The sequence below is a fragment of the Rhincodon typus genome, chromosome 6, assembly GCF_021869965.1.
Source record: "Rhincodon typus isolate 14 chromosome 6, sRhiTyp1.1, whole genome shotgun sequence".
NCBI classification, from domain to species: Eukaryota; Metazoa; Chordata; class Chondrichthyes; order Orectolobiformes; family Rhincodontidae; genus Rhincodon; species Rhincodon typus.
Genome location: NC_063337.1, coordinates 25,567,863 through 25,592,862, shown reverse-complemented (window position 1 = coordinate 25,592,862; position 25,000 = coordinate 25,567,863). Strand labels below are relative to the sequence as shown.

Below are 25,000 nucleotides of genomic sequence, written 5' to 3'. Positions count from 1 at the left end.
AAGCAGTGATTGCTGACACTGATAACTGCAGTTAACCAAGCATGCGCACTCATTGGGGAAAGCATGGATTCTAGTACTGGCATCATCGTGCAGGCTTTCTATGCTTAAAAAAAGCTTACTTCGGGGAATCAATCCTAATGTATCCTGGTACATTAAGCAGATTTCATGGTTATCTAGCTGAGACAACAGCATCACCAACAATTTATATAGCTTTAAATATAATGAAACACCCCAAAACCCTTCTCAACAGCATTATAAAGCAAAATATGACACTGGGCCACATAATGTAATATTGGGTCAAATGATCTAAAGCTTAGGCAAAAGATACGGTTTAAGGAGTATTTTAAAGCAGGACCATGAGCTGGAGGGGTTTAATACAATAGATGGCAGAGAAATGGACCACTTGGCTCCACCTACTTGTGTTGCTTGTGAGGGTAATCCAGACCTTGGGGCCAAAGCAGGTGAATGCATGGCCACCCGTGGTGAAGCAAGAGAAATTGGGGGTGCACAAGAGCCAAAATGTGAGGTTCACTGATATTTTAAGGCGTAGTAAGGCTGCTGGAGATTGCAGACCCAGAGGATGAATTTGAAATCAAAGAGGAAGATAATAATATTCAAATATTGCTTGTGCGGAAGCCAACTTAAATACAAAAAACAGGGGTAGTAAAATAAAAATTTAGAGACATACAACAAAAATTTGGATACCCTTCCATTGGTAGAGTGTAGACGACTATCCAGCAGTGTTTGGAGTGATTGTGCTTAGAAGTAATGAAGGCATGAAATTGAGAGTTTCGACAGCTCTGCCAGAAGCAGTTTCCTACAGTAGAACTAGTTTAAGTATATCAGAGGGATACAGACAGATTAAGCAAGTGATAAAATCTTGACAGATGGAATATAATGTGGTGAAATGAGTTCAGACACTCTTGGTAGGAAATATGGAGGAGCTGAATATTATTTAAGTCAACAGCGTACCTCACAGAAGAATAAGTCATAAGGTAAGAGCCCACAGTGTTGAAGGTTGTACATTTGAATCATAGAATCCCTGCAGTGTGGAAGCAGGCCTGTTGAGTTCACACCAACCCTCAGAAGAGCATTGGAGGAAGGAAGTGAATGTAGTGTAGCTAAATTTGCAGATGACACAAAAATAGGTGGAAAGGCAGGCTGTGAGAGGGACACCGACAGTTCATAGAGAGATATTGGTAAGTTCAGTAAGTGGGCAAAAAGTTAACAAATAGTGGAAAATGCAAAGTTGTTCATTTTGGAAGGAAGAACAAAAGAACAGAATATTTAAATGGAGAGAAACTGCACAAAGCTGTACCACAAAGGGACTTGGTGGTACTTGTGCACAAAACACAGGAAGTTAGCACACGATTGCAGCAGGATAATCAGGAAGGCTAATGGAATGTTGGGCCTTATTTCAATGGGATAATATTAGAGTAGGGAAGTCTTATGGACAAGGTGCTGGTGTGACCACATATGGAGTATTGAGAGCAGTTTTGGTCACCTTGTATAAGGAAAGATGTAATTTCATTGGAGGCATTTCACAGAAGGTTCATGGGGATGATCCCTAGTATGGAAGGATTATGTTATGAGTGAAGATTATACAGGTTGCGACTGTCCTCACTAGAGTTTAGAAGAATGAGAGGTGATCTCTTTGAAACATATATAATTCTCAAGAGACTTGACAGGGTAGATACTGAAAGGAGGTTTCCCCTCATGGGAGAGTCTAGAACCAGAGGGCATAGTCTCGGAATAAAGTGGCAGCAACTTAAGACTGCAATGGGGAAGAGTTTCTTCTCTCAGGGTTGAGTGTCTTTGGAATTCCTTGATGCAAAGAGCTGTGGGTCAGAGTCCTTGTGTATATTTAAGTCTGAGGAAGATTTTTAATCAGTAGAAGAACAGGGAAGGATAGTGGACATGAGGAATGTCGGTTCACCACGATGCTATTAAATGGTGGCGTAGGCTTGAGGGGCTGAATGGCCTACTGCTGTTCCCTTTTTTTTTATGGTCTTATGGTTTTAGAATGTGGAAAGCTGTGGAACAGAGGGATTTAGGAATCCTTCGTGAATCTCTGAAAGCTATCATACATGTTCAGCAGGTACTAAGGAAGGCAAATGGAATGTTAGTCTTTATTTCAAAGGGAATAGAGTTTAAAAGCAGAGAGCTTTTGATAAAACTTGACAACGCAATGGCTAGATAACAGCTGGAATACAGTGAACAGTTTAGCGCTCCTATCGAAGGAAAGATATACTGGATATGGAAGCAGTCCACAGAAGGCTCACTAGACCAATACCAGCCATGGGGGGACTGTTACCGGTAAGATTGAGTAGATTGGATCTGTACTCATTGAAATGTAGAAGAATGAGAGGTGGCTTTATTGAAATATACAAGGTTTTCCGAAGACTTGACAGGGACAATGCAGGAAGGCTCTTTCCCCTTGTGGGAGAATACAGGACCAGTGAGCATAATCTCAGAATAGGGGTTTGTGATTTAAAACAGCGATGAGAAGGAATTTCTGCTCTGAGGGTAATGAATCTGTGGAATTCTTTACTGCAGAGGGCTGTTGAAGTTGGATTGTTAAGTATATTCAAGGCTGAAATAGTAAGATATTTAATCAGTAAGGGAATCAAATGTTGGGAAAAGGCAAGAAAGTGGAGTTGAGGATTGCCAAATCAACTGTGATCTCATTGAAAGACAGAGCAGATTTGATGGGCCGAATGGCTGACATCTATATTTTATGACCTTGCTTTCAGCCTCTCTGGGCTGACATTTCATTTTCAGGGTTATGTTTTGCTACTGTCCAGAATGTTGCTCAATAAAATATCCACTCCTGGGGTTGGCAAGCTTGTGGCTCCACCCAGAGCTACTAGGCTCATAACACATTTACTCTCAGTAATCTTTAACCAGTAGCATTGCTATACTCTTCTCCATAAGCCACTTTATCAGCAAACTGGCACTTGCTTGCGGGTGGGAAATCTTTCATTTTCCAACACTCTTAAGGTTTATGAGCACCTAGTGTCCTAGAATGATAATTTGCATCATTGGCAGTTTAAAACAGTGTCATTGCTCCTTTTGACATAAACTCCTGACAGCTGCCCAGGTCAGCAGAGATACCAGAGCAAACACTGAACACTTTGAATACTATAGACATTTGTCTTGCAGCCTGAGTTTCAGTGGAATGCCCAACCATCCATTTACTGACTCAGTTGATTGTGCTCTCTCAGGCAAAAGGAGTAAACTAGTGAGCTTTCCATGTCGAGCTGCTCTGCAATAGCCACTTGATTGCTGTGCTACCCATTTAAAATGGGTCAAAATTACCCAATGTCTACTGTATCACCAAAGAGCTAATTTTAATGTTTTCTTGAGTGAAAGAAGAAACACTTTTATTATCTGTTAACCCAAGTAAAATAGTAAAAATGCAAAGTCAAACATATACACGGGTACAAAATTATAATAAAATAGTGTCCAGTACAAAAGGAAGATGGAAGAGTTATACAGTTTAACATCATTAGGGTGGCCTTAAGGATTTAACTTGAGATCACAGTTGTTTAATTGATGTCTTGTATTATCAGCAGATGAGAATATTGCACGTCTCTTATGTTTTTGATGTCTGGATATTTCCCTCCAATTTGTTGTCACCGGGTACATACCCTTCGAAAGGTAGAGAGATTCCTCCAGTTCTGTTGTCACAAATTCATCTTCCCTGCTCTGCCAATAGCAGTTCCACGAAATACAGCTGCCTAAGTTGTTTCCCAGTTTGGTAGTTACAGGTGATGGCTTTCATCTCTAACATATGAAACTTGTCATACAGGTATAAATCAAGATAGGAGTTCAGGGCTCCTTCACAATTAACTGGGTGAACTAGTTTCAATGACTTTTGATTGAAAATGCTAATTTCAATTCTAATGCTTTTGTTCATTTCACATTGGTTTTATGAATCCTGGATAATGCATGTGGTCAAAATTGCTGTGATCGTTTTAAGTCAGTGATTTTTTTTCCCTCTTAAAAACCAATTCACTCCATGAATATCCCAGATATTAAAATTAGATGTTGAAATTCAGAAATCGATAGTCCATGTATTATCACTATCATAAGTGTTAAATTATGGCTAAATATCTTGCTTTATATTAGTCTTCAATTATTTTTCAAGATTTCAAAATCATCTTGTCATTTAAGCATTTTAAAGTGAATTTGTTAAATTGGTGAGAATAATGTAAAGCTGCTTATTATACAAAAGACCATTAGTGTTAATAACCGTGATATTGATGCAGTTCTTTGGCTCCCGTGCTAGCCAAGATCCAAAAACTATTTTGATGGTAACACCTTAGTCGAACGCAATTTTGCATAATCTCCAAAAATCACTTTAGGAGAATTTGTTGTTTAAAAAAATTTTCAGACTTGAATATTTAAGTTTATTCTCAATATCTTTCTTTGTTTTCAGTTTAAAGTACCTGCAGCAAGCAGTGCTATCATAACAAATGGTAAGGAAATATGAAGTATTTTATTGCAATACCATCAACATTGAGTGTTTTGTTTTGCTCCTGTTTGGATCAGTGTTTTATTGGCAGACATTGACAAATTCTAAATCCAGAGTAATTATAATACAATAAATGTTTGACAGCTGAAATATGTACAGCATTTGAAAATTCAGATTGCAAGTTAACATTGTCAATACTTTTATTACTCTAGTATTTTATTAGGTACTGTATATATTACAGTAGTGTGGGCGCGTTAAGGAAAATGGCTTTGATGCTTTTGAAGAGACACAATTTTAGAAAATTGACACAATGTGACATTCCTTCAAAAAAGCACCAAATGGAAATATGTTGAAATAGACTTTAATGCAATTTTTAAAAAAATGTTTTGATTACATAAAATATGCCTGAATTGCTGGATAATCTGAAATGAAAAATATAACTAGTACACTTACCCTTCTGTTATTGCTCAAAATTGTCATCTTGTTTGCTCCAGTATTTGCCATCTAACAAGAATAGATAGAGGTTTGCAAAAAAGCAAATTATAAACATGTTACAGAGATAGTGTTCATCCAGCTCTACACCGTGTTATCTCAAATTTATAAACATCTTGAGTCCAATATGCCGAACAGCCATACATGTGATATCAAAGAAGGGAATGCTAATTTTGTGAATGGTCTAACTTTTCAATATGTACGCAGCAAATTGTAGCTACATTAATTGTTAAGCAATTGTGTTACCAGCCACTGTTCTATCAGAAAACTGGTTGTCTTCCTCCTGGAATTGTGATAGTTTAAGATGAATGTGTTTCATTGCAGATGGAATTGGCATCAACCCTGCACAAACTGCAGGTAAGTAAAATTATTTAAATTGACAGTTTTTGGGGGCTATTGTAATTAATCCTGTTAGTTTTATAATATATTGAATTCTATGATTTTTGAGCGGTTTCCACCCATTACATTTATAAGTAAGTCTTTGTGGCAATAATTCCAATAATGGAATATTTAATAAGAATGCAATCATGAGGTTATACATCAAGAAGGGTTTAACACGTGAAACATGCCTCTTAAAATTCAAAATAAACTTAATGTATAAAATACAAATCATCTCAACAGATCTAAAGTGTAATATGAGCTGGACTTGTTTCAGCACAAGATAGTACAGTCGTCAGGTATTGTAGGATACTGAAGCATTGTCAATTTAACTGAGCTTTTTAATCTGTGGGAAAGAAATCAAAATGTACCATTCTACGCCTTCCAGTGAAGCTTTTGAACTTTCTGCTGAGAAGGCTTACAGGATCCTTGGGTTTATAAACAGAGTATTTGTAAAAAAGGAAGTGATGCTTCACCTCAACAAATCATTGGTCAGACCACATTTACAGTATTGTGTTCTGGACACCTTATTTAAGGAAGGATGTTAAAGCCCTGGAGAGAGTGCAAAGGAGATTTATTGCAATGATATAAGGAATGAGGGATTTTAGATGCAAGGAAAGATTAAAGATATTGGGCTTATTCTCCTTGAAGCAGATAAGGTTGAAGAGGTGACCTTATTGAGGTGTTTAAAATTATGAACAATTTTGACAGGGTAAGGAAGGATATTCCATTTGGTATTTCAGTAACTAAGGGTTACAATTTTGAAATTGTCAGTAAGGGAGCTAGTAGTGAGATGAGGAGAAACTTCTTTACTCGGCGTTATTAGAATTTAGAATGTGCTGCCTCAGTAATGGAGGTGATTCCATAGGAGGTTTCAAAAAGAGAGCTGGATGTATGTTTGAAAGTGATTCATTTAGAAGATGGCCGAGATGGTGCTGGAGAATGGAAGTAGCCAGGTAGCTTTTTAAGGAACTGGTACAGACATGATACATTTAAAATCAGAACCAGGTTATTTAGCAGAGAAGGTAGGAAACCTTATTTGTACCATGAGAAGTAAAACTTCAGACTCTCTCCCACAATATGTCATAGATACTACCTCAGTTAATTTCACAGGAGATGAATAGATTTTACAACCAAGGGTATTAAGGGATCTTGAGCTATGGCAGATGAGTAGTTAGGATGCACATCAGTCATTATAAAAGGGAAAGGCCTTGAGCTTTATAATCTATTCCTGTCCCTAGGCTCCTATAGAAAAAAATTGCCTTTCTTGGGTCCACCATGTACTTCACCAGATTGAGGTTGATCTGTCACAGTCTTGTCCACTCAATGTGTCTGTTTCTTTGGAACTCCCTCTTTCTGTCTGCACTAATTACTATCTGTCTAAACTTAGTGCCAGCTGCAAATTTGAATGTGCAATCTTCTATTTCTTCTTCCAAGTCATTCATAAGCATGATGAAAAGTTGAAGGCCCAGAACACATCCCTGGGGAACACCACTGACCACATCTTTTCAATCTTGAGTATGTACTCTTTATCTCTATTCCATCTCCTACCTTCCTACCAATTTTCAACCTAAATCAAAATCTGCTTGTTACTTATTTCCTTGTATCATATTTTGTGTTTTTGCCATTATTATGATAGTCTTCCTAATCCCTGTTCTTCAGTTCCAACTCCTTAATTTTTCATGATATTCTAAAACTAATAGTAGTTTCTTGTCTTTGATGAAACGTTCCCATTCAGTACCTTTGCAACTCTTAAAACAAAATGTCTCACTGTTCTTCAGTCCTGTTTCTCCTTCCAGGTAACCCAATACTGGTACAGGTGGCTTGGAAAAACTTATTGGTCTTCCAACCCCACGTCTTTAACTGTCCATTAATTTCCATAACCTTTCTGGTCTTCCTTCACTTAGGTGAGGAAGTAATCCTGAGATTACTGTCAGTGATTTCTAATTGACTATGATGCATTGGAGACCCTATATCTTATAAAAAGAGACACCAATTTTCCAGCAACCAACTCAGAAGATTCCACAACAAGATTTCATGTTTTAGGACATCTGCTATAGTAAACACACTAAAGTCAACATCAACTAAGCATTACTAAGTGGGCAGCTAATATGCTAAACTATAAAAAAGGTATTTCCCAGTAACTTATTAACACAACTGAAAACCCCACACCACATTATACCTTACCTTCTGCAGAGCTGTTGTCTTAGGAGTCAAATCCAAAGCTCTTTCTGGCTCCAGCAAGATCACTTCTCCCTACTTCACCAGGGTGATTTTATCGTATTAAACAAAGTCCTCTTCAGCCAACTCTTTCAACAGAATCAAATGACCTTCTTGTTCTAACATCCTTGAGTGATTCTCTAGTCTTTAACGACTCTTAATTCTTGTTTCCTTGAATATTGATTCTGTTCTCACCAAACCTTCCAGTGCAAAAAAAAAGGTCATATGCTTTGGATAGAAGCGTCTCTAACTTACCAGGGTCTGTGTCCACAAGAAGCAAGTGCAGTTGCTTTCTCCTTTTTGTTCAGATGTTTAAGCTTATCATTTACTTACAATGAGTTTTCACCTGTGCCCCAGTTGTAGGACGTACCAGTTTATGTATGCTCACATTGGTCTTGACTCTGGGCAGACTTTGTATAAGATTACATGTTCCCCTCCACTGCTCCAACGTACTTTAAATTAAAAGAGGTTGTTTAAAATATGACCAGTGCATGTTCTGAGACAGCTATAACATTCTAACCTTTTTCACTGTCATCTTCCAAACTAATTTTGCCAGTTGTTAACCCTTTCTTCACCTATGTTAGCAGCTCCCTCACAGACCACAGCAATTGATTGCCCTACCACCTCTTGGCTGATCTTTTTCTGCTCTAATATGTCTGAGACTCTCAAGAGAAAAAATCATGTTAAATTAATTAGTTGACTTATCAACAACTGGGATAATGAAGTCTTTGTTGTTTGACCTATTACATTTTGTTTTCGAAATATTGAAAGAAGTGTTAGAAAAAGTGCCTCTTGTGCCAGGAAGTGTGTCTTACACTCTTTAAAGTACTGATAGGTGCGTAGGTCACCTGCCCAATACTGCACCTTCCACCCTCCACCCAAAACAAAAGTCTCTACACATACTCCTACCAGACCTGCCAGCTTGACACCCAGTGAGACTCCCAAATGTTGAGCCATATCCTGATCCAAGACCACATACCTCTGTTCTCATACTGGAGAGCTCCCGCCTTCCCATTGGCTGACTACTCTGAAACAGGACACCTCGTCATTGGGAAGCAGCGAAGTTGACACTGTGTAATACAGTGCCTCAATGCTCTTCAATACTTTGTTTGTGTTCTATTTATTATGTTTTGTTAGATATATACAAATAGATATTAGGAAAGTTGAAGTGAAGACGCATTCAGGAGGTGAGAAATCAATTAACAGAAGCAAAGAGGAATTATGAGAAAAGTCTTCTATTGGCATCTAAATGGCAAAGGAGTAGTTAAAGGAGGGGTAGGGCTGATTTGAAGACCAAAAGGAGGACTTACGCATGGATGCAGGGGCATTGCAGAGATGTTCAATGAATACCTTTTTTCTGTCTTTATAAAAGAGGAGGATGCTGTCCAGACTGTGGTGACAGAAGAGGAATCTCTGTCATTAGAAATGATCAAATTAACAAAGAAGTCATCCTTGGTACAGTGTTCATATGTAAAGTTGATAAGACATCAGGACGGATAGATCCAAGAATTCTGAAGGAAGTAAGGGTAGAAGTTGCAGGGCACTGGCCATATTCTTTCAGTCTTCTGTAGACTCAAGGGGAGGTGACAAAAGGCTGGAGGATTGCAAACATTATGGCATTGTTCAAGAACATTTGTAAGGATAATTACAGCGATTATAGATCAGTCAGTTTAACTTGAGTGGTGGTCAAATGTCTAGAAGCAATTATTTGGGATAGAATAAGTAGTCACATGGAAAAAGGTGTGTTACTTGGGGACAGTCAGCATCTAAAAGGGAAATTAACTAACTTGCTGGAGTGTTTTGAAAAGGTAACGGGCTCGATGAGGCTAATGCTATTGATGTGGTATATATGGATTTTCCAGAAGGTATTTGATGGAGTACCACACAACAGACTTGAGGAAAGTTATAGGTCATGATCTAACAGCGGCAGTAGCAACATGGGTACAAGTGATAGCAAGCAGATTAATGGTCAAAGTATAATTTTCAGCCTGGAGGATAGGTTATAGTGGAGTTCTCCAGGGGGTCAGAATTGTAACCCTTGCTTTTCTGATATATATTAATCATTTGGATGTTGGTGTGCAGCAGACAATTTTCAAGTTTGCAGATGACCCAAAACTTGGAAGAATTGTAAACTGTGAGGAGGACAGTGTGAAACTCAAAGGACATTGGCAAGCTTGTGAAGTGGATGGTTAACTGGCAGGGAGGTTCAGTGCTGAGAAGTTTGAGGTGATGGTAGGAAGAACATTGAAGGACAATATAAAATATTGGGTACAATTCTAAAGGGAGTGCAGGAGCAGATGGACCGAGGTGTATACGTGCACAGCAGACATTAAGGAAGCAATAGCGGCACATTGGTAAAATAATAATCTAATCAAGCAGAGTCAGAATGGCTTCATGAAGGGGAATTCATGTCTGACAAATTTGTTAGAGCTTTTTGAGGAAGCTGCAACCAGAGATTATGGGGAACCAGCAGATGTGTTGTATTTGGACTTAGAGAAAGTGTTTGATAAGGAACCTCTCAAAAGTTAGATCTCAAGATAAGAATCCATGGTGGTGAAAGCAGTATGTTGCCATGTATAATGTGGGGAAAATGTGAAGGGAGGATTTTGGAAGGCACGACAAAAGAATAGAATATTGTTAAATGGAGGAAAAACTGCAGAAAGCTGGAACACAAAGGGAGTTGAGAGTACTTATGCACACAACACAAAAAGCTCGCACACAGGTGCAGTAGATAAATAGGAAGGCTAATGGAATGCTGTCTCTTATTTCAAGGGGATTGGAGTATAAAAGTAGGGAAGTCTTCCTGCAACAGTTTAAGGTTCAGGTGAGACCACATCTGGAGTACTGTGAGCAGTTTTGGTCGCCTTGTTTGAGGGAAGATATGGTTTATTAGAGGCAGTTCAGAGTTTTCTAGGATTATCCTGGTAGGGAGGGATTACCTTATGAGCAAAGACTGAACACGTTGGGTCTCCACTAATGAGTATTTAAAAGAATGAAAGGTGATCTAAATGAAACATATAGGATTCTTAACGAGCTTGACGGGGTAAATGCTGAGACAGTATTTCCTTTCATGATAGAGTCTAAAACCTGAGGGCATAATTTCAGAATAAAGGGTTGCAAGTTGAAGACTGAGAAGAGCAGAAATTTCTTCAGATGGTTGTGAGTCTTTGGAACTCCTTGCCACAGGGCTGTGGGGCAAAGACTTCATGTATATTTAAAGCTTGGATAAATACATTCTTGATCAGTCGGGGATCGAGAGTTGCAGGGAAAAGGCAGGAAAGTAGATGTGAGGAATGTCGGATCAGCCATGATCCTATTCAATAGTGGAGCACGCTCGAGAGGCTGATCGGCCTACTCCTGTTCCTATTTTTTATGGTCTTATCGTTGAAGGTGCCAGGAAAGGTGGACAGAACCATTTATAAAGCATACAATGTCCTCAGCTTCATTAATAGGGGCATAGAGTAGAAGAGCATAGAAGGTCCCTTTGCTTGAGGCAGGATATAGTTGCATTGGAGGCAGTTCACAGAAGGTTCACAAGATTTATTCCAGAGATGAGGGGTTTGTCTTCTGACAAGAGATTAAGCAGGTTAGGCCCGTGCTGTTAGGAGTTTAGAAGAACGAGAGGAGATCTAGTTGAGGTATGTGAGATGCTAAAGGTGATTGACAGAGTAGACATATAAAGGTTGTTTCCCCGTGGGGCAATCTGAAACTCAAGATCACAGTTTTAGAATAAGGAGTCACAGATTTAAAACAGATGCGGAGAAATTACTTGTTTCAAAGGGTTATGTTTCTGTGGAATTCACTACCCCAGAGTGTGGTGGAAGCTGGACATTGAATACATTTGAGGAGATAGACAGATTTTTAATTAGTTATAGATTGAGGGGTTGTGGAGAGTGACCAGGAAAGGGGAGTACGTGATGAGATCAGCCACGACTGTATCAAATGGTGGAACAGGCTCTGGGCTGAATTGTCTACTCCTGCTCCTAGTTCTTAATATTCTTATGCTAAACTTGTTTCAGGCACCTTTTAGATCTCGGCTGCAATATTGTGTTCAGTTGAGTGCCAGATTATAGGAAAGATACAATGTACGAGAATGGTTCCAGTAATGAGAATGAGAGAAGTTTTCAAAATCATGAGCTGTCTAGAAAGAGTAGATGAGGGAAGGTTGTTCCCTGTTGTAAAAGAAACAAGAATGAGAGGGCATAAAGTTAAGGTGAAGTGCAAAAGAAGCAAAGGTGATGTTCGGAAAAACCTTTTCATTCTGTGAGTAAAGTTATGGAATGCACTGCTTGGAAACTGTGGTGGAGGTAGATTCAATTGAGGCATTCAAGAGGGCATTGAATGATTATTTGGTTGAAATTGTGTGCAAGAGTAGGGGAGAAAGCAGGAGATTGTCACTAGGTAACGATGCTCATTTGAAGAGCCAGTGCAGGCATGATAGGCCGTATGACCACCTACAATGTAACAATTGTCTGATAAGGATCACTTTTCCAATTGATAAGCGTCTGTATCTAATTTGAAATATAGGAAGAAATTTCTAATACCATTTTGGCAATGCAGCATTTTGCCAGCTGAAGTTTCTAAATTGATACTATTGTCTCTTGCTGATCTATTCTTTCCCCTTGGACTATTTAAATGAATTCCAGATTATATCATTTGGATTTGCACTGAATTTTCTAGAGTTTATGCAACAATAACACATTTATGAATCCACTCCAAATAAAATGGTCTGCTAGGTTAAATATGAAAATCTGAATTGTAAACAACAGTGCTCTATGTGGAAGTGGCTTTAAAGAGAGCTGCATGGTCGTTTTGCTATTCTTTTCCAGCTTTTATATAATTTTTTAAAGACTCCCCTGTCAATATTTAGCACAACAGTGTTGAGCATGAAAATTTTCCCCAAGGCGACCATGTTTCCTGTACGCTTTCAGGTCACCAAATATCTTCAGTCAGATGAAGTAAATGAGAGATTTTACATTTTGTGTTCTGAAGCGTTTGAAATTCTGAGAGCATTTATTAAAAAGGAACATTTCATCTCCAGTAATGTAAAAAGGTGGAAAAAACATCGTACCAATAGATTTTTATTTGGTTTCAAATATACATGCACTTAAGTTGGTCTTAGGCAGTAGTCAGTTATATCTTTGATATCATGTTAGTTTAAATTTGTGTTTGTAATCATTTAAGAACAAAGTAAAAAGCACAAGAAGTAGCAGGGCGGCCATTTACCCCTTAAAGCCTGCTATGCAGTGCAATCATTGGAAGCTCTTTCACCAAAACTGTGCCTTTCTGTAGTAGCCTTCTAACCTAAATTTATATGGAGATCAATAAAGTTCTGGATACAATCTTGAAAATGCACAACTGAGCACCCACAGTTCTGAGATAGGGATCTCCAAAGTGAACCACAGTCATAATTGGTTGAAATGCATTATATGGATTTAATAAAACCTCTTGATTGTTGTACTGTATGCCCCTATTTACAAATGCCATCGAATATAGAATCGCTACAGTATGGAAGCAGCCATTCAGCCCACTGAGTCTGTACCAACCATCCGTCTTTGGAGTGTGGAATGAAACCCGAGCACCTGGAGAATATCCATGCAGACACAGGGAGAATGAAAATTAAAATTGCAGAACATCATTAACTATAAAGCAACATTTTCTTTGCCTTTTCACTTAAGAAGCAGAGCTAGAGAGGGATAGATTAGATCCCAAAGCTTGGTCACCAGAAAAAAGGGAATGGGTTCAGCCAAGGATTTGCAGTTTACTAACACTAACCTTGTGTTTACCTCTGGTGGCATTGACTCCATGCTGACCTCAAAGTAATTCATACGTAAATTGTGATCATAATCAGAAATAACTGCAGATACTGCTGGAGAAACCTATTTCTTTCCAATTTCCAGCATTTGTAGTATTTTACTTTTATTTGAGGGGTTGAAGCTGGTTGGCTTTCAGCCAGTTTCCCTCCTCTTTGTCATTTAGAGTATGGACAGGGTTTTGCGGAAGTGTATTTGTGTCCTCCACACCAACCCACATGTTTGTGGTCACTCCAAGTCTCTGGACTGTCACTGACTATCCAGGGAGAACTGAGGTCAGGAGGGAACGTAGAACCCTTAGAAGAATTCATTCATGAGGCACTGGTGCAGGAAGTAATGCTGAAGGCTGTTATGGAGGAGGAAGAATTTACTCAGGACCCTACGATAAAATCTTCATCATCTGTACCTACAGTATACTCTGTGTCAAATTAAATTGTCCTTACATATTTATTAGAAGGAATTGCTGAACCTGCTTATAGGGATGATGCATCTAGGAGAAGATCTTGCAGTAGAATTTTCCATTCTAAGCTTGTAATGGTGCTCAGGCATCCAGATCTCAGTTTATTTTGTTTTTGCTCTAACTAGAAGGACTATGTTGGCATGTTCTAATTCAAATTATGATCAAAACTGCCGTCTCTAGTTGCCAGGGCCAACTGCCTAACTTCAAAACCACTGTTTAACCCAGAGTGGACAAAACTGACCAGATGCGCAGATTTGGGAGAAGTGAATAGAGGGAGCCAGATCTAAATCACAACAACTCAGGAGTTAGTTCTGGTAAATTGAGTGCCTACAATCGAGAAAATGGGTCTGAGGAGGAATCTGCATGCCCACATTTATGGAGGGGGTGGGGGTAAGTGGAACCTGCTTTGAAAGAAACTGCCTCCAACCTTAACCTTGCACACAAGCTGAAGGGAAAAAAAAGGTGCAGATTAATGCAGCAGCACCCAGCGAGGACAAGACCCAAAAAGAAGTCCAAAAGATGGGCAAGAAAGGAGGGGGAATCTGCCCTTTCCTGCTGCTTGGCCCATGATTGCCTGTTGTTCAGAGCAATACATATAATTGACTGAGGTGCCTATAAATCTGGATGGTCTACATGCCAGATTGGCAGTGTTGGGCATCCAGGTTGACGGGCTACTTGCCGATGAACCCAGACCCCCACTCTAAAGGCACTGTCTGCCCCTCCTTCTCCAGCTGTGCCAGGTTCTAACCCCTTATTCTGAGATTGGGACCCTTAGCTCTAAACTCCCTAGTCGAAGAAAATATCCTTCACCCTTAAACATCGTATAACTTTTAATAAGACCACTACTCATTCTTTTAAATTCTATCGATCATTGACATAGCCAACATGATCTCACCTCATAGGGTAATTTGCTCATCCTAGAAAGCAGTCTAGTAAACTTCCAAGGATATATCTTTTCTTGGGTAGGCCCATCAAACTGTAAACTGTAAACAGGTGTGATCTCACCAAAGTTCTGTGCAATTGTTGTAAGACTATTTTAATCTTGTACTCTGGTCCCTTTTCTTAAAAGGCTAGCATTCTATTTAATTTCCTAATTGCTTTTTGTATCTGCATGATAACTTCTCTGAATGTATACATTGAGACCTAGATTTATCTGAATACTATTCCCATTCTCTCACCATTTAATAAATTTTTTGCTTCTCCAATTCTGTGACAATGTGGATGACTTCACATCTCTCCATATTACATTCCAACTGCCATGTTTTTACTCAGTTATTCTTAGAGTCATAAAGTCATACAGCACAGAAACAGACCCTTCAGTCCAACCAGTCCATGCCAAACATAATCCCAAAGTAAAAGTAAACTAGTCTCACCTCCCTGCTCCTGGCCCATGCCCCTGCAAACCTTTCATTTTCATGTACCTATTCAAATGTCTTTTAAACGTTGTAATTGTACCCACATCCATCGCTTTCATAAGAAGTTTATTCCACGCACGAACCACACTCTCTTTTTTAAAAAAAAAATTGCCCTTCATGTCTTTTTTTTAAATCTCTCTTCTCTTAAAAATGTGGCCCCTGGTCTTGAAATTCCCCATCCTAGGGAAAAGACAATTACCATTAACTTCTACACCACCGTAGCCTGTTTGCTTCCTCTTCACAGTTTACTTTTACGTAACTTTGTATCATTAGAAGATTTGAATATTTGACACTTAATCCCCTTATCTCAGTTATGGATGCAGATTGTTAATAGCTGAGGTCTAGGCTCTGATCCATGCAGTAGCACATCAGTTATAAACTGCAACCCAAAAATGAGCTTTGATTCCTGCTTTTAGTTTACCATCCGCAATTCATATTAACATATTACCCCTATTCCAGTGAACACTAATTTTGTGTATTAATCTCTTATGTAGTACCTTATTGAATTGTTTTGAATATTTACACACACTGTATATACTAGTTTTCCCCTCTATTTACCCTAGTTGTTCATAAATTGGTACATTATTGAAAACTCTTGATTCTTTGTCAAACGTGCTTTCCCTATTATTAATCTGTAACACTACCTAATATTGCTAATGCCCTGGTACAATTTCCTAATGACAGATTCTATAATTTTCTCTGCTAATGATGTCAGGCTAGCCAGCCTATAGTTGCCTGTTTTGCCACCTCCTACTTACAGAATTCAAATATATTCGTGCTGTTTTGAGTTGACAGGGTAGAAATGCAACTTGTAGCTGCAAATAATCTGAAGTAATTTAATCTAGAACTCCCATTTACTACGCTTGGATTTGGTATTTGTTTTCGTTTGCTCTGTAGAACTAGAAGTTGAAGCATCTGCATTTTGGAAAGGTCTGTGTTGCTTAATGGGCACACATTCTTCTGCATTTATAATGGGTATGTATTCAGTGTGTGGGAGATAGGTTTATCTGTAGTTGCATGCACAGAGATCTGAATTGAATATGTAGGTTAGCTGTAAAGAAAAATAAATGTGCAAGCTCAATGTTTTGGACAAGAAAATGGGTCATGTAGCACTTGACGCACAGATATAAGCCCAACTGGTCAATAAGTGAGGACTAAAATGTCATAAGTGTAATCCTTTTTTCATAAAATTTTAACCTTGCTTTGATTTTGCATTAGTGTAATTTAGGTAGATGACAGTGTAGGTGCAGGATGAGCAAATGGGAATAAATGTCAAATTGATTCAAATTTCCACAATTTACTGTAAGCAGTGATGAGCATAACTGTCCAATTTCTGGTTTGGAAAATAGTTGAGAGCCCATACTCATGACACATTTTTGAAATGTCTGTAGAAATGTCAAATAAAGCAACACATGATTTAAATAAACAATTAATTTGTGGATTTCCTAGAGGTTATTGATATATAACAATATAACAATAATTCTAGGTGTGTACTAATTTGATGGTTCATGAACAACCAAACCAGACAATTGAGAATCCAATTAAAAATTGTACCATAATACTTGAAAAGTTAGCAGTGAATTTGAAATGCTTGGTTTTACACTTTGTATTTATAGGAATGGGCAGAGCATCTTAAAAACTATTATTGTGTTTTATCGTAGTTTCGCCCCTGCCCCGGTGTTAGTTATTTTAGATATATGGTATTGTTGTATTCTCTTAAATTTTCTTTCATTTTATACAATTCACTTGGTTTATGTTTAAGTAAAACATGTCATATCTCTTAAAATTACATACTTCTCTGTAATGTTTTAGCATTGAAATCTCAATCAAGATGTATCTTTGCAGTTTTCACCTGTAGGTTATTGAAATTAGCAATGCGGAACAAATCAGAATATTGCCCAAATTCAATTCAGCAACTAAAATTATCTTTGCATAATAAATATTAAACACCTTGGTTATAGCTAAAGATTAAAGTGTTTCATGATTTGCAGCAAAGTAAAAGCAGTAAATCATTGTTTATCTCTCCAGAAGAGACATTCTCGCTCCAGAGGATGCTTAACTAAAAGTTTTTTTTTTAACCCTAAGTTAATACTGAAGTACTGCAGTAGCATCTTCTAATTCTTCAATTTACTAATTCCTATTATTTTTTTCTCCTGTGCTTTCTGTATCAGATGCAAAACAAAAATACATTATTTATACCTTATGTTGATACGTTTAAATGTTTGTAGTGAGTCGGAGAATATTTTACAATAACAGGAATATTTATGTCATTAACAGGATAGCATTAGAACTACTGCTGCACAGTTCCTGAATGAATCAGAGATTGTTTTTACTTAATTGTATTCTGGGAGTGTTATTAACACTTCAGTGATTGGAATCAACAGTACTGTCCAATGCTTTGTTAACATTGTAATGGCATTCTATTTGTGTGATCTGTTCATTTACTACATGTTTCAGTTTTATTCTTTACTGATCCATGCATGGTAAACAAGACCATTTAGAGTTAGACGTCTTATAGTTATAATTACTTGGTGGGATTGTTAGGATTTAGATGCAGTGAATAATTTTGGTAGGATTTAACAATGGAAATTAAAAAATGACAATAAATCAGTATAATCATATTATGGTAAAATAATTCCCTGCATATTAAATTTCACTCTAAACCATGAATTATACATTTCAGTCGCTGAGAAAATAACGGATTATTCCTTGAAAGAGCACTGTGAGCACCTAACACTTTGACAGTGAATATTGATGGAGGCTTAATGTGACCTGTGGACGTTGATTTCCATGATAAAAGCATGAAATATCACAATGTTATGTGAAAAATATGCATGTTCAAAATCTTTAGTATGTAGATTATGATCCATATAGTTAACAATTGTCTTATCATTATTTGAATGCAAGTGCAAACAAATTAGCCTGCAATGTAAATTTTTTAAAAAATGATACTACCGGGAAAAATAGTAAACATTGTTTGCAAATGTTTCTGCAGCGAAGGAGGCTATTTCATCCATCACGTCCATGTCAGCAACTGTGAGAATGCCATTCCCCATCCTTTGTCCAAATCTCTGCAAATTATTTCTTTCCAGGCGATTATGCAAATTCAATTAATAAAGCAACAATTCAGTCTTCATCCATCCAGTCTTCATCCATCACACACCCAGGCAGTGCATTTGAAAACCTAACCACTTGCTGTTGTAAAAATGCTCATTCTCATGTTGCCATTTTGTCTGTCACCAGATGATTTTGTCATCTTAAATGTGAGCCGTTTGGTTCTGGACCATTTACATGATGGACTATATTTTTTACGCTGATCAGGGACCTCATGATTCTTAACCTCTATCAAGTTTCCTCTGAACTTGATTATCTCTAGGGAAAACAACCCCAGCTTCTCTGAAATAAAAGCAGGAAGTAATGGTGAAATTCAGTAGGGGTCACATTATCTGTGGAGAGAGAAACAAAGCTAACATTTGGACTCCACTGTGAATCTTCGGAATGCTCCAAGAAGGAGTAATTGAAGTCAGAAGTTTAACGTAGTTTTTAATAGTCTAAAAGTGAAGCTCGCAATCCTGTCTTTTTAATCACTTTCTATCATGTTCAGCACTTCATGCACACAAGTCCTTTGGTCTCTGCTTTTGCATTCCATTTAAAACTATGTATTTTGTTTTGCCTTTCCTCTGTTTTCCTATGAACAAGTATCACTTCAAATTTCTCAGTATTGAATTTCATTTGTGCATACTCATCTATTCCAGCATTCTGTCTGTGCCCTCTTTAAGTTTATCAATATCTTCACTGTGTCTCCAATCTTTCTGTCTCATGCGTATTTTGAAATTGTGCCTGTATAAACACAAGGTTATTGGATCAAAGCCCAGATTGGAGGAGGTGGGGAGGCTGCAGAAGGACTTGGACAGGGTAGAAGAGTGGGCATAGAAGTGGCAGGTGAAATACAATGTGGGAAAGTGTGAGGTTATCCACTTTCGTAAGAAGAAAGGTATGGACTATATTCTAAATGTGGAAATGTTTCGGAAATCCAAAGCACGAAGGGACTTAGGAGCCCTAGCTCAGCATTCTCTTAGAGTTAACATGAAGGTTCATTTGGGTAGGCAAAGGCAATGCTAGCATTCATTTTGAGAGGACTAGAACACAAGAACAAGGATGGAATGGTTAGCACTGCTGCCTCACAGCATCAGCGACCCAGGTTCGATTCCAACCTTGGGCGACTGTCTGCATGGAGTTGTATGTTCTCCCTATGTCTATGTGGGTTTCCTCCCACAGTCCAAAGATGTGCACATTAGGTGGATTGGCCCATAAATAAAATTGCCCCATACTGTCCCAGAATGTGCAAGTTAGATCGGTTAGCCATGGTAAAAATCACATGTGGGGTTACAGGGATGAGATGGGAGTGGATGTTGGGTCTGGCCGAGATGCTGTTTGGAGAGTCCATGCAGACTTGGAGGGCCAAATGACCACCTTGTGCACTGTAGGGATTCTATATTGTGCAGCTGAGGTTGTATAAGGATCTGGTCAGATAGCATTTGGACTGTTCTGGGCATTCTTGGGCCCCATAACTGACAGGATGTGATGGATTTAGAGGGGGTTCACAAGAATGACACCAGGACTGAAGGGCTTGTTATATGAGAAGCAGTTGAGTACTTCATTGTACTCAATAAAATTTAGATGGAAAGGAGGGATCTGATTGAAACTTACAGAATACTGAGAGGCCTGGATAGAGTGGATATGCAGAAGATATTTCCACTAGTAGAAGAGACTAAGAGCTGAGGACACAGCCTCAGAGTGAAGGGATAACCCTTTAGAACGGAGATGAGGAGGAATTAGTTCATCCAGACAGTGGTGAATTTGTGGAACTCATTGCCACAGAACGCTGTGGAGGCCAATCAATGGGTGTATTTAAGACAGAGATATATAGTTCTTGATTAGTAAGGGGATCAACGGTTATGGGGAGAATGCAGGAGATGGGAGTGAGAAACATATCAGCCATGGTCGGAATGGTCTAATTCTGCTCCTATATCTTGTGATTAATTTGCATCCAAAAAAGCAGTAGCCCTGGTGCCAATGCCTGGTGACTCTCCCTGTATACCTTTCACCAGTCTGCTAAACATCCATTTAACTTGATATTCTTGTTTCCTGTCACTGGACAGCTCATCATAACGTAACCGTCCTTGTTTTATTCTGTGGACAGCAGCTTTGTTGACAAAATAAAAACCAAAAGAACTGCGGATGCTGTAAATCGGGAACAAAAACAAAGTTGCTAGAAAAGCTCAGCAGGTCTGGCAGCATCTGTGGAGGAGAAAACAGAGTTAACGTTTCGGGTCCGGTGACCCTTCCTCAGTGTGTGTTGAGCTTTGTTGACAAGTCTGAAATATGGCGTTTTATCAAATGCCTTTTGGAAGTTCATGTATGCTCGTCAACTGCATTACTCTGTCAGTTCTGTCTCATCCAAAAACTCAATCAAGTTAGTTAGTTAAAATTTCCCTTTAACAATCCACTCTGGTGTTCTAAATTAATCTGAACTTGGCCAAATAATTTTGTTTTCCCGAATTATCATTTTGGAAAAGTTTCACACACTGGAGGCTGAACTGACAGACCTGTATTTGTTGAATTTATCTTTTAAAATGATGAAAAGATCTTCTAAAAACCAGGTAATTGTACAAGGCTGTAATATTTGCAATTCACCACTCTCCTGGCACTATCACCACATCTAGGAAATATTGGAGGATTCCCATTTTCACTTCACTTTGCACCATCATAGAGTCATAGAACATGGAAACAGACCCTTCAGTCTGACCAGATATCCTAAATAAATCTAGTCCCATTTGCCAGCATTTGGCCCATAGCCCTCCAAACTCCTATTCATATAACCATCCAGACACCTTTTAAATGTTGTAATTGTACCAGCTTCCACCACTTCCTTCAGCAGCTCATTCCATACACGCACCACTCTCTGAACGTGTTGCCCCTTGCGTCCCTTTAGAGTCTTTCCCCTCTCACCTTAAACCTGTGCCCTCTAGTTTTGGACTCCCCCCACCTTGGGGAAAAAAGACCTGTCTATTCATCCTATCCATGCCCCTTATGATTTTATAAACGTCTAAAAGATCACCCCTCAGCCTCTGACACTCCAGGGAAAATAGCCCCAGCCTATTCAGCCTCTCCCTCTAGCTCAAACCCTCCAACCATGGCAACATACTTATAAATCTTTTCTGAACCCTTTCAGGATTCACAACATTCTTCCTATAGGAGGGAGACCAGAATTGCATGCAGTATTCCAAAAATGGCCTAACCAATATCCTGTATAGCCACTACATGACCTCCCAACCCCTACACTCAATGCACTGACCAATAAAGGCAAGCATGCCAAATGCCGCCTTTGCTATCCTGTTTACCTGGGACCCCACCTTCAAAGAACTATGAACCTGCACTCCGAGGTCTCTTTGTTCAGCAACACTCCCCAGGACCTTACCATTAAGTGTATTTGCCTTTCCAAAAATGCAGCACCTCGCATTTATCTAAATTAAACTCCATCTACCACTCCTCAGCCCATTGGCTCATCTGATCAAGATCCGCATTTGACATACCTCATTTGGACTTAGGTACTTATCAGGTATTAGCACGCTCTGCTTTTTTTGCACATTTCCTGGAGGAAATGTTGGCTTCACTGGTTAGTGCAATATTTATCTGTCATCATTAGTTGCCCTTAAACGTGGTGGATCAGCTACCTTCTTAAACTGCTGCAGGGCTTGGGGTGTAGGCAAACCTACAATGCTATTAGGCCGGATATTCCAGGATTTTGACCCAGTGAAGTGAAGGAGCGGTGATATAGTTCCAAGTCACGATAGTGTGCAAATTGGAGGGGAGCTTAGAGGTGGTGGCACTCCCATTCATCTGCTGCTCTCGTCCTTCTAGTTGGTGGAGATCAAAGATTTGGAAGGCGCTCTTGAAGGAGCCTTGGTGACTTATTGCAGTGCATCTTGTAGATGATACACACTGCTGCCACTGTGCATCAGTGATGAAAGGAACACCACTGGAACAGATGTTTCTTGCACAAATTGCAAAAAGGTACAAATAATATTCACCAATGCTAGTTGAGCTTAAGCCTAATTTTTAAAATGGATATGAGACAAAAAAAGCAGGTGAATGCTTCTTCTTCCTCAGGAGGCTTAGGAAATTTGGAATGTCCATAAGGACCCTCACCAACTTTTACAGATGTACCCTAGACAGCATTCTATCTGGGTGCATAATGGCTTGGTGTGGAAACTGCTGTACCCAGGACTGTAAGAAACTACAGAAAGTTGTGTGCACAGCCCAGCCTATCACAGAATCCAACCTCACATCCGTGGACTCCATTTGTGCTTCCTGGTGCCACAGAAAGGCTGCCAACCTCATCAAAGACTCCTCCCACCCCAGTAATACTCTCTTCCAACCTCTTCCATCAGGCAGAAGACACAGAAGCTTGAACACATGCACGAACAGATTCAGAAACAGCTTCCCTGCTGTTATATGACTGCTGAATAGACCTCTCTAATTTCAAGTCTAATGTTGACCTTACTTTTGTGCACTTCCTGTGCAGTTGTAACCTTGTATGCCTCACTCTGTCTAAGCATCCTATGATCTGTATGTCCTTGTTTGCTGTGATCTGTCTGTACTGCTCGCAAAATAAAACTTTTCACTGTGACAACAATAAATCAAATCAAATCAAATCAAATCAAATGACAGTCATATCCTGTCTGGAATACAGTACAGAATTCGGTTTTGGGCACTGCACCTCAAGAAGGATATGTCACCCTTTGCTTACAATGCAGAAACACCAGAATTGCTCAGTGACACCCCGTTTGGGTTCTGCCAGGGCCTCTCAGCTTCTGACCTCATTATATCCTTGTTTCAAACATGGACAAAGAGCTGAATTCCAGAAGTCAGGTGAGAGTGACAGTCCTTGACATCACTGCTGCATTTGACTGAGTGTGGCATCAAGGAGTCCTAGCAAAACTGGAATCAATGTGTATCGGGGGCAAACTCTGCTGGTTGGTGTCATAACTGGCACAATGCAAGATGGTTTTGTTTGTGGGAGGTCAGTCATCTCAGCTCCAGGACATCACTGCAGAAGTTCCTCAGGGTAGTGTCCTAGGCCCAACCATCTTCAATTACTTCATCAAGGGCTTTCCCTCCATCATAAGGACAGAAGTGGGGATGCTTACCAATGATTGAACAATGTTCAGCACCATTCATGACTCCTCAGATAATGATGTGGTCCATGTTAAAAAGCAGCAAAGCCTGGACAATATCCAGGCTTGGGCTGCCAAGTGGCAAGTAATACCCATGCCACACAAATGCCCGGCAATCACCATCTCCAATAAAAGATAATCTAACCACAGCACTTTGACATCCAACAGCGTTACCATCACTGAATTCTCCTCTGTAACATCCATGGGATTACCATTGACCAGAAACTCAACTCGACTCACCATGTAAACTCAGTGGCTGCAAGAACAGGTCAGTGGCTAGGAATATTGCGGTAAGTAACACTTCTGATACCGCTAAGCCTGTCCACCATCTCCAAGGCACAAGTCAAGAGCGTGATGGAATACTCCCCATTTGCCTGGATGGTTGCAGCTCCAACACCGCTCAAGAAGCTTCCAGGACAAATCAGCCCATTTGATTGGCATCTAATTCATGGAATCCATACAGTGTAGAAGCAGGCCGTTTAGCCCTTCAAGTCTACGCCAACCCTCTGAAGCGGATCCGACCCAAATCCATCCCTATCCCTATCCCTGTAACCCTGCATTTCCCACAGCTAACCTGTATATCTCTGGACTGTGGGAGGAAACTGGAGCACTCAGAGGAAACCCACAAGACAATGGGAGAATGTGCAAACTCCACACAGACAGTCGCACAAGGGTGGAATCGAACCTAGGCTCCTGGTACTGTGAGGCAGCAGTGCTAACCACTCTGCCGTATCGTATCCACTCCCCTCACCACTGATGCTCTCAGCAGCAGCAGTGTGTGCTATGTACAAGATGCACTGCAGAAATTTGCCAATAATATTGAGACGGCACCTTGCAAATCCGTGGTTACTTTCATCTAGAAGAATAAAGGCAGCAGATACGTGGGAATACCATCACCTGCAAGTTCCCCTCCAAGTAACTCACCATGCTGACATGGAAATATATTGCCGTTCCTTCACTTATTGCTAAGTCAAAATCCTGAATTCCCTCCCTAAGGGCATTGCGGATCAACCTACAGCATGTGATTTGCAGTTCAAGAAGGCAGCTCACCACCACCTCCTCAAGGGCAACTAGGGACAGGCAATAAATACTGGCCAGCCAGTGATATCATTGCTCCATGAATGAATAGAAAAATAATTATCAGGCATTAAAGTGTAACTTACAAGGACAAGTTGGCTTATTCACTCAAGCTAAGGGTATTCTGTAATCAAGATGCTGAAAATGCTGAAAGGATTTGATGACATTAATACAGAGAACGCAGTGTGGTCAAAGTTTAGCTGAGGAATCCAGAATGGCAGATAGCAGGAATTAGGCCATTCAAAAGCAGAATCAGGTAGCATTTTTTTCCTACTCAGAGTTGTGCAAATCTGAAAGTTGCTTCCCACAACATTGTGAATGGTGGGTCATTTGACATTTTCAAGACACTGTTTTATTAGATAAAGGGGTCTTAAAGATTTGGAGCAAAGGCACATTTATGCGATGATGTACATGTGCACACAATCTCA

The 25,000-nt window shown here is 39.4% G+C and overlaps 1 long non-coding RNA gene across 1 annotated transcript in view; it reads left to right on the top strand.

Annotated features, from left to right (window-relative positions):
* The first annotated feature begins 3,516 nt into the window (after nucleotides 1-3,516).
* LOC109932076 overlaps nucleotides 3,517-25,000 on the top strand; it is a 38,694-nt gene continuing 17,210 nt past the window's right edge. Inside the window, exons 1-2 of the long non-coding RNA XR_002260864.2 lie at nucleotides 3,517-4,481; nucleotides 5,294-5,326. This is a non-coding gene — a long non-coding RNA (uncharacterized LOC109932076). The remainder of the gene's footprint in view (nucleotides 4,482-5,293; nucleotides 5,327-25,000) is intronic.